Source organism: Hemiscyllium ocellatum, chromosome 7, assembly GCF_020745735.1.
Source record: "Hemiscyllium ocellatum isolate sHemOce1 chromosome 7, sHemOce1.pat.X.cur, whole genome shotgun sequence".
In the NCBI taxonomy this organism is placed as follows: domain Eukaryota; kingdom Metazoa; phylum Chordata; class Chondrichthyes; order Orectolobiformes; family Hemiscylliidae; genus Hemiscyllium; species Hemiscyllium ocellatum.
Window position 1 is genome coordinate 55,228,369 of NC_083407.1, and position 14,375 is coordinate 55,242,743.

The 14,375-nt window shown below is 40.3% G+C and overlaps 1 protein-coding gene across 5 annotated transcripts in view; it reads right to left on the bottom strand.

Moving 5' to 3' along the window:
* pkp4 (plakophilin 4) overlaps positions 1-14,375 on the bottom strand; it is a 231,376-nt gene that overhangs the window by 193,189 nt on the left and 23,812 nt on the right. The window lies entirely within an intron of this gene.

Sequence of the window (14,375 nt, forward strand, 5' to 3'; positions counted from 1 at the left end):
AATTAGCACTTTACAGGCTTCTGGGTGGAACAATTTCTGACTCTACTTTTTTCTCCATTTGATAGAATAGAGGCAATGGAGGAAGGTCTCACCACACCCAAAAACTTCCAACAAGTATACTGGGGAGGTTACGGTCTCGCGGTATTATCACTGGTGATCCAGAAACCCAGATAAAGTTCTGGGTTTGAAACCCACCGTGGCAAATGGTTGAATTGGAATTAAATTTTTAAAAATTTGGAATTAAATATCTAATAATGACCATGAATCCATTGTCGATTGTCAGAAAAATGTCCTTTAGGAAAGGAAACTGCTATTCTTACCTGGTTTAATCTACATGTGACCCCAGACCTACAGCAATGCGGTTGATTCTGAAATGCCCTCTGGGCAATTAGTGATGGATAATAAATGCTGCCCAGCCAACTCCCTCACCCCATGAGTGGATTTTTTAAAAATTACAAAATAAGTACTTGACTAACTTATCACAATGCACTGTGCACCCATTCGTGGCACAGAATGCAGTAGAACCAGGGAGAATAAAGAATAAAAAAAAGCACAGCACAGCAACAGGCCCCTCAGCCCATCAAGACTGCATCAATGATGGATAACTTTCTAACTAAAAACCTTTTGCCACTTATACAATCTGATTCCCTCTATTGCCTACCTACTCAAATCTGCCAAAATGTCTCTTAAACATTACTATTGGTTCCACCTCCATAATGTCCTCTCGCAGCACATTCCAGGCACTTGCCACCCTAAAAAAAAATTGCTTCTCACATCTCCTTTAAATTTATCCTCTTTAACCTGAAACCTACAAACTCTAGTAATTGGCATCTTTATCCTGGAAAAAAAAAAGGAATTACCCATGCATCGCATAATTTTGTAAACTAAGGTTGCCCCTCGTTCTTCAGTGTTCAAGTGAAAACAAACCAAGTTTGTCCAATCGCACCTTATAGCTAATACCATCTAAGCCTTGCAATATTCTGGTAAACCATTTCTGTATCTTTTCCAAAGCCTCCACATGTTTTTGTTAATGTGGCAACTGAACCGTATGGAGTCCATGTGGAGGGAGGATTCATGGGCCCAGAGTCAGTGAGCAAGAGAAAAAGATCTTCAAACAAGAATTCAAGTCAAAAGGTCAACAGATAAAAACTAACTGAACAGTTCAGGTGCAGTCAAAGAAGCAAGCAAGAGAAGGCAGCAAGAGGAAAAGGAAGAATTCAGAACTTGGTGCGTAGCCAACTGAAGGTACAGCTACCAAATGGTGGAACAATTATTATTGTCAGTACTCAAAAGGCCAGAATTAGCTTGGCACATATTTGAAGGTTATATGTTTGGAACATATAAAGTAATGTCATGGAAGGATTTGAAAAAAAAATTAAGACATTGCTTGACCAGAACACTAGATCAGAAAGCTCCACAGCAATTGAGAAACAGGATTGCTCCAAGTTAAAAAGCAGGTAGAGTTTTGAATGGCCAAGTTTACAGAAGGTAGAAAAAAAAAGGGTTAAGGGCAACTGGAAGTGCACTGGAATAGTCAAAGCTAGAAGAAATGAAGGAATTTATATGGTTTCACTAGATTGCCTGAGACCAGGAAGCCAAATGATGTTATGGATGTAACTCAGCAATTTTAAAAGATAGTGAGAATTAGGTCAGAAGTTCACCTCAATCAAATCTGATCATGTTGTGAACAGACTGATAGTGAGGAAAAGTATTAGAATTGACAGCTAGGAAATAGTGTTTTCAGTCCCTGCACCAAACTATGGCTCCAATAACTCCAACATTTAAAGTGAAGAAAACTGCTGCTTATCCAAGATTAGAGGTTGGACAAATGGTCCAATGATTTCACTACACTGGAGGACCAGGTTAGATGGAGTTGGATGCTTCAGTTTACATATTGTAAACTAATGAGGCTTTTTGATGCCATCACCAGGGGGCTGCAAATAGATCAGAAATAGGAGGGGTCAAAGATTACTTATGACCCTTTGGGAACACCAATGATATGGGGATAGGGAAGAGAAGATATTGAAAATGTTCTAGCTTGAAATAGTCAATGGCTGATATTTTGAGGGAGAACTGATGATTAGAAAGGAAAAAAGGATCAACATATGAAGTGAGAACCATTTATCAGGTTACACTGGGGGTGGGGAGAAGAACAGAGAAAGAGTGATGAGAAATTTAGCTGTAATAGAATCAAGGGGAATAAAGGAGCTGGCCCTCAGTACAAGATGGAGCTCAGGTTAAAAATCAGTTCAGCTCAGTGATCCAATTTACAGGTGCAGAAATGTACATACACTCGTGAAATCATTACTGGAGTGCAGTTTCAGAGTCCAGAGTCCAAGGAAGCAGAAACCCAGGAAGTGTGACTGCGTAGCAGTTGAGGTAATACACTGTGGAATAGATTGAGGGGGTGCAATATTTGATGGTCTGGTACAGAATCATAAATGGTGATATTTGTACATTGCATTTAGTACACTAATTTGTTGTTTAGTTTGGAAGGATTATTTGAGACCTTTGACAGCAGAACAAGAGCCTTTTCACCACCTCCAAACCATATGTGGAAGAGTTAGTTAGTTTAAAAAAAAAGGAATGTTGTGGGTCAATGAGAACAGGACCAGGGTTCTGCCAATGGGAGAAAATAACTCTTCAGAATACTAAGGAGAGGGAGAGGATGAGGATATGTTTGATGGTGGCATCTCAGAGCAGTCAACAGAAATGGAGGAGGATAATCTGTTTAAGAGAGGCTGCAATGGTGAGAATGAGAGAAATCTTATTGTGGTTAATAGCTTTCCACATGAAATGGTGACTACAAACGCCAAGGAATGGAAAGAAAAGAAAATTGAAGATGGACCATATGAATACAAGAGGAAGTTGAAAATTGAAAGCAGAGTCTTGAAATGGTGTGGTTTGTGGAAAAAATAGAAAGCACTGCCAATATGCTGAATGTATAAGAAAAAAAAACAAGGAGATAGAGAGCAGAGGTAGACTTAAAGGGGAGGCACAGCAAGGACCCAAGCTGCTACCCACAGCAACACTTTTTTGGGGAGGAGTTGTTCAATGTGTGAAGTCAGCCATGGTTGGTTTGCAGTTAATGAGAGAAGCAGATGCTCTCAGATTTTCTTGGTGGGGAATGGCTGTTGAGATATAATGTAAATTTTGTGTGTTTTAGAAGGTCTGTTTGGTGTTTTTTTTAAAAAAAAAGCCATTAAAAGTAACCAAGTTCATATGCCACTACTTTGTAATCCAGACTCTGACCCAATGTGCTAGAGATCAGAGATGCTCTGAATTGTTAATGTTTTTAAACTGTGGCGGCTTACGGCAGATGGGATAAAAATGGAAGGCTATCAGCTTGTGTTTGGTCCAGGATAATGAAGGATTAATTTAGAAAGCCCAGAGATTTTAAACAGTTTGAAGGAGACTTGATTGGGAGTTCTGGCAGAAAGAATAGGAGCATTTCAAGTAGTAATGGAGACCGTGTACTGGGAAGAGGTTCAACTGCCAGACAATACCAGGTCATTGACAACTGTTAAAGTTAGACCAGAGAGATTAGAGTGCTGCAGAGAAGTACAGTAGTTTAGAAGAAATGTGATTAGCATAGCAATTGAGATGTGAGGACATGTCAGCAGCCCTCAATTAAATAGGTAGGCAAGAGGCCAGGTGACACCACAACGGTACATCCTTCACATAAGGAAAATCGAAATTAGATTGTTCAATTTCAGATGGACAAAGCATGGAAGCCTTTAACCTAGCTCAGTAACTGGGAAATGAATGGGATTACTAATTAGGCAAAGCACAGAATACCATACAATGAGAAACAAAATAAAAATCTTTTTCTTCATTTTTCTGCTTTAACATTGTACTTTTTTGTCTTAAGATGGTGGATTAGCGACATTACACAACACATCACTATTTTGTAACAAGACACACATGGCAATAAATAAATCAAGTATCTCCTGGTTTGTTCTTGGAATATCACCTGTAGTTTTATTGCACAGGTGATTTAAATGCATGGCTTTTTTGCTGTATACACAGCAATTTAATACAGCTGATTTGTGCATCAGGTTGCTGTGTAGCTTTAAAGTGAATATTATATCCAACGTATTTCAGAAAAAATACTTAGAGCCAATTTGTGGTTTGGGGGCTATTTGATGTCATACTTGGTATTAAACAGTCAGAAGTTCAGATGAATCATATAATAGCAAATGAAAAAAGTTTTAAAAGCTGCCCCACCACAATACCTACAATGAAAGTAGTCATACATAAAGTAGTAAAATTAATACAATCAGAACAATAAACTCTGGCATTGGTATGCTTCCCTTATCACTCATATCTTGCAGCTTTTGGTGCTGGACTTTTTTTCTCTGCTTTGTTTCATCATGCTTATTCTGGTCTGGGTCCTAGATTTTCCCACTGACAGTCTAATCAGAATGACCTTGCTTCATTCTGGCACTTAGTAAATTAACCCCTCATTCTCCTCAATGTCAGTCAGTCAGTCAGTCAGTCAGTCAGTCAGTCAGTCAGTCAGTCAGTCAGTCAGTCAGTCAGTCAGTCAGTCAGTCTTATGGTTGGTGATCCTGCCTTTGACTGACCAACAGTGGTTTACACAGCTGTTGCAAATATTACAATCCAAGTAATGCCCTTTGTAGTAACCATCTCAATAGGCTTCTACATGCAGTGTTTTTTTTCATCTCAAACATCTACATTCCACTTTTACACTAGCAGTTTCTCTCAACATCTTTCAGATTTTTTTGCTGCAGCAAGCTAATGTGACTAACTCCCAGAATCCAAGTCTTCCATTTTACTATAGTATAACAAAGAATATTCCGAATAAAGCTGGTGTTAATTTCTAACACTAACATTTCATGTTCTGGTTATCTCCGGTTTTCAGAAAGAAGAGTCATAGAGATGATATCTTAACAAGGGGGAAGGGAATTACAGATATGATGTACTGAGAAAAGTATTAACTGTAACAAACAAGATCCCAAGAACAAAGGGAAATTCATTATGAAAACAAGCTCAGTTCATTAATTTACCTACATCTGAAAGTAGAAGTGCAGTCAAAAACAAAATAAATTTAAAATGAGAATCAACGAGAAAACAAGGTATCAGATGCTTATGGATTAAGGAAAACCAATATAGATTTGCTGAAAGCAAATCATTTTTAACTTGACTGAAGTTAAAACAAATGTGAATGAGGTGTATATAGACTTTTAAAAAAAAAGGTATTTCGTGAAATGCCACAAACTGGACTTTACGTTTGAAGCCATTACAATAAAATAGGATCCTTGAACTCATTTGTTTAGGCTCCATCTCAGCCAGGGAAAAAAAAACGTTGTAATATAAACTTGGAGGTTTGATTTAAAAAAAATTTTAGGAGAAATATTTCAAATCATCTCTCAAGGAAGAGTTATCAATATCAATGGTAGAGTTAAATCAGCAGTAAATGTCAACTAGTGTTACTTAGGATGTGAATATGTTGGAGTCACCAATAGGACAACCACAGAGCAAACAAACATGTTCAAACTAATTCAAAAGAAAAAAGTTAACATGGATGTTCAATATCAGCAGACTTAGAGTAATTAATTGTTTGTATAGAAGACAGGCTGAATATAAATCAGTTCAAGTTAATACGACCAATATCCACAGAATCAAAACAAAAGAAAACATGGCTTGGTGCAGAAATGCAGGATGCTGCAAAAACAAAATGTTTTAATACAGCAGCCACATTCTATGAAGGAAAAGGTCTCCAGATGATGTTACTGGCAAGTACAGTAGCGCCTCGACATACGAACAACCCTGTTCACGAACAAATCGGTTTACGAACAGGATTGTACGTAAAGTTTTGAATTTCATACATACGTTGAAGCAAGGTACGAACGAAGGTACGAATGCAAAAAGCCTGTGTGCAACCACATGGTTTCACTGTTCTGCTTTGCTACACGCTTGTTGAACGCAAGCGTTCGCGGGCCCCGCATGATCTTATTCAGTTTGTCTTTGGCGCCTGTGCTGTGAACAGCCATCCAAGCATTTGAACGGCTATCCGAACAATTGGAAAAATTGATTCAGTTTGCGAACTTTTCGGTTCGCAAACTGGGTCCCCGGAACTGATTAAGTTTGTAAGTCGAGGCGCTACTGTTCTTGTAACAGTCCTCAAGTCATTCACCTGCCAATCTTCAAAGCCTAAAGAGAATATGTTCTCGAATTGTGAAAATCGCCAGACTTCCTGAATTTGTGAATGCAGAGACTTAGGGAGAGATGGAGAAGAGTAACTGTAATTATACACATGAAATGTATAAATGTTACCCAATAGAACAGAGCTTGGTGAGATAAAGAAATATTGTATAAGGTAATGGTTCTGAAATAATCAACGTCAGAGAACGCATTAAGTTCCACTCAGATGATACCATCAGAACTTGGTGGCAAAAAGGCAGAACATCTTAGATTCTTGTAGAATGAAGACCCTATGGTTTTCTAAAAGTAAATAACAGTGCACAACTTTCAATCAAGTTTAATTGGCTAATATGCAGGAAACTAAAGGCAAGAGTTTCTTCTCAGATTCACTGAACAGTTCCTCTACCACTATTAAGTTGGCCCTTTGATCCAAATAAGAGGACGGTACCAAACCAATCTGATCACAACAATGGAACATTAATAAGACCAGCTTTTTGATCTATATTTATTACCTTGACATTGAAGTGGAAGGTTTAAGTTGTAAAGAAAGGCTGGATAGGCTGGATAGGCTGGGATGTTTTTCCACTGGAGTGTAGGAGGTTGAAAAGGTGACTTGACAGAAGTTTAGAACAGAACATTACAGCGCAGTACAGGCCCTTCGGTCCTCACTGTTGGACCGACCTGTCATACCAATCTGAAGCCCATCTAACCTACACTATTCCATGTATGTCCATATGCTTGCCCAATGACCAATTACTGAAAGTTGGCAAATCTACTACAGTTGCAGGCAAAGCATTCCATACCCTTACTGCTCTGAGTAAAGAAACTACCTCTGACATCTGTCCTATATCTATCAACCCTCAATTTAAAGCTATGCCCCCTCGTGCTCGCCATCACCATTCTTGGAAAAAGTGTCTCCCTGTCCATCCTATCTAACCCTCTGATTATCTTATATGTCTCTATTAAGTCACCTCTCAACCTTCTTCTCTCTAATGAAAACAGCCTCAAGTCTCTCAGCCTTTCCTCGTAAGACCTTCCCTCCATACCAGGCAACATCCGAGTAAATCTCCTCTGCACCCTTTCCAAAGCTTCCACATCCTTCTTATAATGCGGTGATCAGAATTGTACACAATACTCCAGAGTGGCCGCACTAGAGTTTTGTTCAGCTGTAGCATAACCTCAGAGTTCCGGAACTCTGTCTCTCTATTAATAAGAAGGCATACAGTGTTTTAGCTTTTAACAGCCCTGTCAACTAGGGTGGCAACTTTCTAGGATCTGTGTACCTGGACATCGAGATCTCTGCTCATCTACACTACCAAGGATCTTACCATTAGCCCAGTACTTTGCATTCCAGTTACTCCGACCAAAGTGAATCACCTCACACTAGTCCGCACAAACTCCATTTGCCACCTCTCAGCCCAGCTCTGCAGCTTATCTATGTCTCTCTGTAACCTACAACATCCACAACTCCACCTATCTTAATATAGTCTACAAATTTACCAACCCATCCTTCATGCCCTCATCCAGGTCAATTATAAAAATGACGAACAGCAGTGGACCCAACAGTGACCCTTGCGATACACCACTGGTAACTGGACTCCAGAATGAACATTTCCCATCAACCACCACCCTCTCTTCTTTCAGCAAGCCAATTACTGATCCAAACTGCTACATCTCCCACAATCCCATTCCTCCGTATCTTGTACAATAGCCTACTGTGGGGAACCTAATCGATCGCCTTACTGAAATCCATATACACCACATCAACCGGTTTACTCTCATCTACCTGTTTGGTCACCTTCTCAAAGAACTCTAAGGTTTGTGAGGCAAAACTGTGCCGACTATCCCTAACCAAATTATTCTTTTCTAGATGATTATAAATCCTATCTCTTATAACCTTTTCCAACACTTTACCAACAACTGAAGTAAGGCTCACTGGTATAGAATTACCAGGATTATCTCTACTCCCCTTCTTGAACAGGGGAACCACATTTACTATCCTCCAGTGTTCAATCATACCTAGTCTAGTAGCCTGTATCTCAGTAATCTCCTCGACAACATTGTAGTTTTCTAGAGTGAATACTGTCGAAAAATATTCATTTTGTGCTTCCCAATCTCCTCTGACTCCACACACAACTTCCCACTACTATCCTTGATTGGCCCTAATCTCACTCTCATCATTCTTTTATTCCTTAAATACCTATAGAAAGCCTTAGGGTTTACCCTGATCCTATCCGCCAACAACTTCTCATGTCTCCTCCTGGCTCTTCTGAGCTCTCTCTTTAGGTGTTTCCTGGCTACTTTATAACCCTCAAGCACCCTAATGGAGCCTTCACATCTCATTCTAACATAAGCCTTCTTCCTCTTGAAGAGAGATTCCATTTCTTTCATAAACCACAGTTCCCGCACTCTACAGTTTCCTCCCTGCCTGACAGGTACGTATTTATCTAGGCCACAGCACCTTTTCCTTGAATAAACTCTACATTTCTAATGTATCCATCCCCTGCAGTTTCCTTCTCCATCCTATGCTTCCCAAGTCTTGCCTAATCACATCAGAAATGCCTTTCCCTCAGCTGTAACTCTTGCCCAGTGGTATACACCTATCCCTTTCTATCACTAAAGTAAACATAACAGAATTGTCATCGCTATCACCAAAGCGCTCACCTATTTCCAAGTCCAACACCTGGCCAGGCTCATTACTCAGTACCAAATCTAATGTGGCTTCGCCCCTTGTTGGCGTGTCGACATACTGTGTCAGGAAGCCCTCCTGCACACACCAGACAAAAACTGACCCATCTATAGTACTCGTACTATCATGCTCCCAGTCAATATTTGGAAAGTTGAAGTCCCCCATGACAACTATCCTGTCTCTCACTCCTATCAAGAATCATCTTTGCTATTCTTTCTTCTACATCTCTGGAACTATTCAGAAGCCTGTAGAAAACTCCCAACAGGGTGACCTCTCCTTTCCTGTTTCTAACTTCAGCCCATACTACCTCAGTTGACAAGTGCCCAAACATCCTTTCTGCAACTGTAATACTGTCCTTGACCAACAATGCCATATCCCCCCCTCTTACTTCTCTGTTCTGACTGAAACATCCAAATCCTAGAATCTGCAACAACCATTCTTGTCCCTGCTCTAACCATGTCTCCGAAATGGCCCCCACATCGAAATCCCAGGTACCAACCCATGGTGCAAGTTCACCCACCTTATTCCACATGCTCCTGATGTTGAAGTAGACACACTTCAAATCAACTTCTTGCTTGCCAATGCCATCTTACGTCCCTGAAACTGGATTTTGGATCCCTTTTCTCAACTTTTTCTATACTCGAACTACAATTTTGGTTCCCATCCCCCTGCTGGATTAGTTTAAACCCACCCCAATAGCGTTAGCGAGCTTCCTCCCCAGGATATTGGAACCCGTCTGCTTTAGATGAAGACCATCCTGCTTGTAGAGATCCCACCTACCCAAGAAAGAGCCCCAATTATGCAAGAATCCAAAACTCTCCCTCCTGCACCACCCCTGTAGCCACGTGTTCAAGTCCTCTCTCCCTATTCCTTGTCTCACTAGCACGTGGCACTGGCAACAAACCAGAGACAACAACGCCTTCGTCCTAGCTCTAAACTTCCATCCTGGCTCCCTGAATTTCTGCCTTAAATCCCCATCTCTCTTCCTACTTATGTCACTGGTGCCTATGTGGATCATGACTTGGGGCTGCTCCACCTTCCCCTTAAGGATCCCAAAAACGATCAGAGACATCACGAACCCTGGCAGCTGGGAGGCAGCACACCAACCGTGAGTCTCTCTCGTCCCCACAGATCCTCCTATCTGTCCCCCTAACAATGGAATCCCTAATGACTACTGCTCTGCTCCTCTTCCCCTTTCCCTTATGAGCAGCAGGGACAGACTCTGTGCCAAAGCCCTGTACCCCACTGCTCCCCGCTGGTAAGTTCTCCCCCACCTCCCCCCAAACAGTATCCAAAACGGTATACTTATTGTTGAGAGGAATGGCCACAGAGGATCCCTGCACTGCCAACTGGCTCCCTTTCCGTCCTGACTGTAACTCATTTGCCTTTTTCTTGTACCTTAGGAGTGATAACCTCCCTGTAACTCCTCTCAATAACCCCCCATCTGCCTCCCGAATGATCCTGAGGAAGTGGTGGATACGGGTACAATTACAACATTTAAAAAACATTTGGATAGGTAAGGGAAAGGTTTGGAGGGATATGGGCAGAAGCAAGCAGGTGGAACTAGTTTAATTTGGGATTATGCTCGGCATGGACTCGTTGGACTGAAGGGTCTGTTTCCTTGCTGTGGGACTCCAAGGTGTTCTACAAAACCAAAACCTTTAGCCGACAGTATTGAGAGCTGTGAAACTTAGTTATAAACATGCTATACCATAGAATAGAAAGGGAAGACACATAGCAGACAGTGATATAAAGGATACAGACTGACAAGAGTTGTGGCAAACCCTCACCTTAAAAGTAATATAGCAAGGCGTAATGTTAGTATTCTAGACTGTCTTCAGAACACAATCAATTGAGGTACCAGAAATGACAATGACAAAGACAAACCTAGCCCCATTAATCCAGCAAAAAACTTCCTTACAAATGTCAGAGCTTATCAAAATTGGGACAGCTATCCCACAGACTAGTCAGACAATTGCGTGACAAGGTAAAACTTTCAGAATCGTGTCAATTCCCAGACACTATCACTATCCCTGGACATGTTCTCACCCACCAGGACAGATTCAAGTGATATAACAAGAACAATTTGGGATAAGCAATCAATGAGAGCTCATGGTGTAGGTAATATCATATTAGCATGGAAAAGAGATTAAGAAACTAGGCAAAAATTGGTCTTTTTCAGATTGGCAAGTCAATGGTTCAAGAATCAGTACTGGAAACTCAAGTATTTATAATGGAGAAAAATAACTTCGATGAAGACATTTGCCAAAATTTGCAGAGGCCACAAAGATAGGGAACTAAGTTTTGAAGAGGACATGAACAGGGGACAAAGATACAAATAAGTGAGTGGGCAAAGATGTGATAAGACATGAAACTACTGCATGAATCACAACAGGTTAGTATGTAGGGACAGCAAGCAATTAGGAAAGCTAATTAAAACAATTTATTGCAAGCAGTTTTAGCAACGAAAAGGTGGTGGTTATGCTTCATTTACACAAGATATTGGTGAGGTCACATGTCGAGAACAGTATATTGTATTGGTCTCACCATTTACAACGAGATTGTAAATGCTTTGGAGGCAGTTCAGAGATGGTTTCCCAGACCAATACCCGGGCTATTTTCAGGAAAGGCTGGGCAGGTTAGGCTTGAAATTGCTAAGTTTAAAAAGAGTAAAAGAGACAACTTGACTGAACACAAGATCCTGAGGAATGCTCACAGGGTGGCTGTGAAGAGGAGGTTTCCTCTTATGAGACACATTCTAGAATTGAAAGACCACCATTTAAAAATAGGGAGTCACACAATCACAATGGTAAAAGGTTACTAGAGTACAGGCTGACCTTGACTATCTGAATGAGAGGCAAGGTATATTTTGTTTGGATCACAGAATTCAGATAACAGATGGCATTTTTACAGAACCATGAGATCTCGTTCAGATAATCCAAAATTTGGATAATTGAGGTTGTTCTGTTGTGGGATATGGATTTGTGGTTACAGAGAGATTAGCCATCATCTTAAAAACTGAGGTGGCTCAAGGGGCTGAATGGCCTGCTCCAGCTCCTTGTTCTTGTTTGTATGTGACAGACTGCACTGGTCACATGCAAAACTATTCACAGAAGAAACTGTTTCACTGCACTTGATTCAATACTTCATATCCTAACAGTCAGAAAGAACAGGTCAAATTATCCAAAATATGAACTCCAAAAAAAAGTGTCAAGACAGACAAGTAACATATTATAGTGCTGTAGCAAAACTGGTAGATTACTATCAAGAAATTATTAGATCACACAGGCTTCAGCTGATTATATTTTGAATACTTTGAGATATTAAAGAGTTAATTTGCTCTGCTAACCTGGAGGAAATTGGATGGCCCAAGGCTCGAGTGGTATGCCCCTGTCTTATGGGTAGAATGTAAGCAACTTATATTCCCACCCCTTGCCATTCAGAGCCATTTGCATGGCCATTTCTTAGTTACTCAGTAAAAAGAATTATATTATTATCCCCACTCAAATCAATAAGAACATTGCAATTAAAATTCTGACTACTTCCTGCAGTTATTAAACAATTCACAACAGATCTGGCCATTAAGGGATGATTTACATTACATTGTGTTAAGTGGCATGTGACTGCAGAGGAACGGCTGAGGGTCATGTTGTGGGCATTACTAAGGTGAAACACTTGTGCTGTATAAAGAAGAACTGTTTCCTTTGTTCAGAGAGAGATCCCTTTGCAATGCTTGCAAAGCCATGTCAAGCGTGTTAAGGGTTCCTCCACAATTTGTACTTGCTTAATAAAATTTTGGTTATCCACAGAAATTGGTGTATTGCAGTTGCATAAGATGTGCAAGAATCTCAGGAAAAAGAACTTAATCAGTTACTTGATGCCAACTGAAGAGGATGATAGATTTTGGACAACCATACTGTTTGCTGCATAGATTGAAAAACAAATGCAAATGAGTATTATTAAAATATATGAGTCATGGTGCTTCTATACTTAAGCTGTTATGCTTTGCCTCTTGTCCTTCACTTTGAGCTCATGTTTGAAAATGAGGTGACTTTATTGGAACAGGAGTGGATTGGGTGGATACTCACAGCTAGTTTCTTCTTGTTAGGAAGAATAAAATTATAGGTCTTCCCTTTAAAACAGATTAGGAGATCTTTTTCTCTCAAGCTCATTGGAGTACAGAATTCTATTTCAGAGTGGTAGAGGCTGGATCTTTTAACAATAAAAAAAACCTTATTCTAGGCATAATTCTACAATCATAGAATCCCTACAGCAAGAAAGCAGGTCATTTGGCTCAATAAGCCCACTCCAAAGAGTATCCCACCCAGACCCAAACCCTTACTCTATCCCTAACCCTGCATTCCCCATGGCTAATCCATCTAGCTACTCATCCATGGACACTTCGGCCAATTGACTTCAGAGTCCAAAAATGCGCAGGTTGAGGAAACCCATGTAAATGCTACAAACATTCACCCGAAGATGCGGTTCAGATGTAGGGTGTAAGGACCGCAGTTGGGAGAAGGTGGAGCTGAGTTGTATGGGGTAAATAGTCAGTTATTCTCAGTTGTTACTAAGAAGCAGTTACATCTGTTAGACCAGTTTTTTAAAAAATTCTCTAATTTTTCCTGGGTAACTATTAACTACAATGGAACCCTCCATATTCAGACGAAAATGAATGCTTTGAGGATTCCAGGCAGAGGGAATTATCTGCTGGATGATTCAATTTTCTGTTGTAGAAGTCAACATTTCAGGTCTTCTTCAGGACTAGGAGAGGATGTGCCAACTAAGTCATACCCTCTACCTGTGTTCACCTAACCCTACCTCACCACCCTGCACCCTCCCCCTACACCAACCCAGTCCTGAAGAAGAGTTACACCCAAAATGTTGACTTCTCCACCTAATGATGCTGCCTGGCTTGCTGTGTTCTTCCAGTCTCCTGCTTGTCTACCTTGGATTCAAGCATCTGCACTTTTTGTTTTGTCTCTATTCAATTTCCTGAGCAGTATCCTTGGAGTTTGTCAAAAATTCCATAGGCCCTGATGCACAACTCCATCTATACTGCAGAAACTAATAGCTGGCTATTGGAAAATCTGGGCATTAAAGTCACATCATTGTTTAAACTCAGCAATTACTCAGTTATCTGCTGTAATAACATGGCTTATTTATTTTAGCACAAGGTATTTTAAAAAGTTAAGAGGAGCTCCACTATAGGCAATATATTTATGGGATTAAATCAAACACATCACGTAAATACAATGTTTAAAAGGAGACTGACTCAAGTTATCTGCTGCAATTCTTTTTGCCTACTACCCCCAACCCCATTCATATTACCTACAGGTATTGGATACCCAGCTGATCAGCATACATATTAAGGCTTAGCTAGCAAACTCTGATTACATGGAGCAAACACCATATCTTTATTCTATTCTGCCACTCTGGCTGCCAGTTCAAGTAAAAGTAAAAGCTCAGGATTAATTACAGGGACTATTTCCATGAATCTTACCTGATCCTTTTGAAC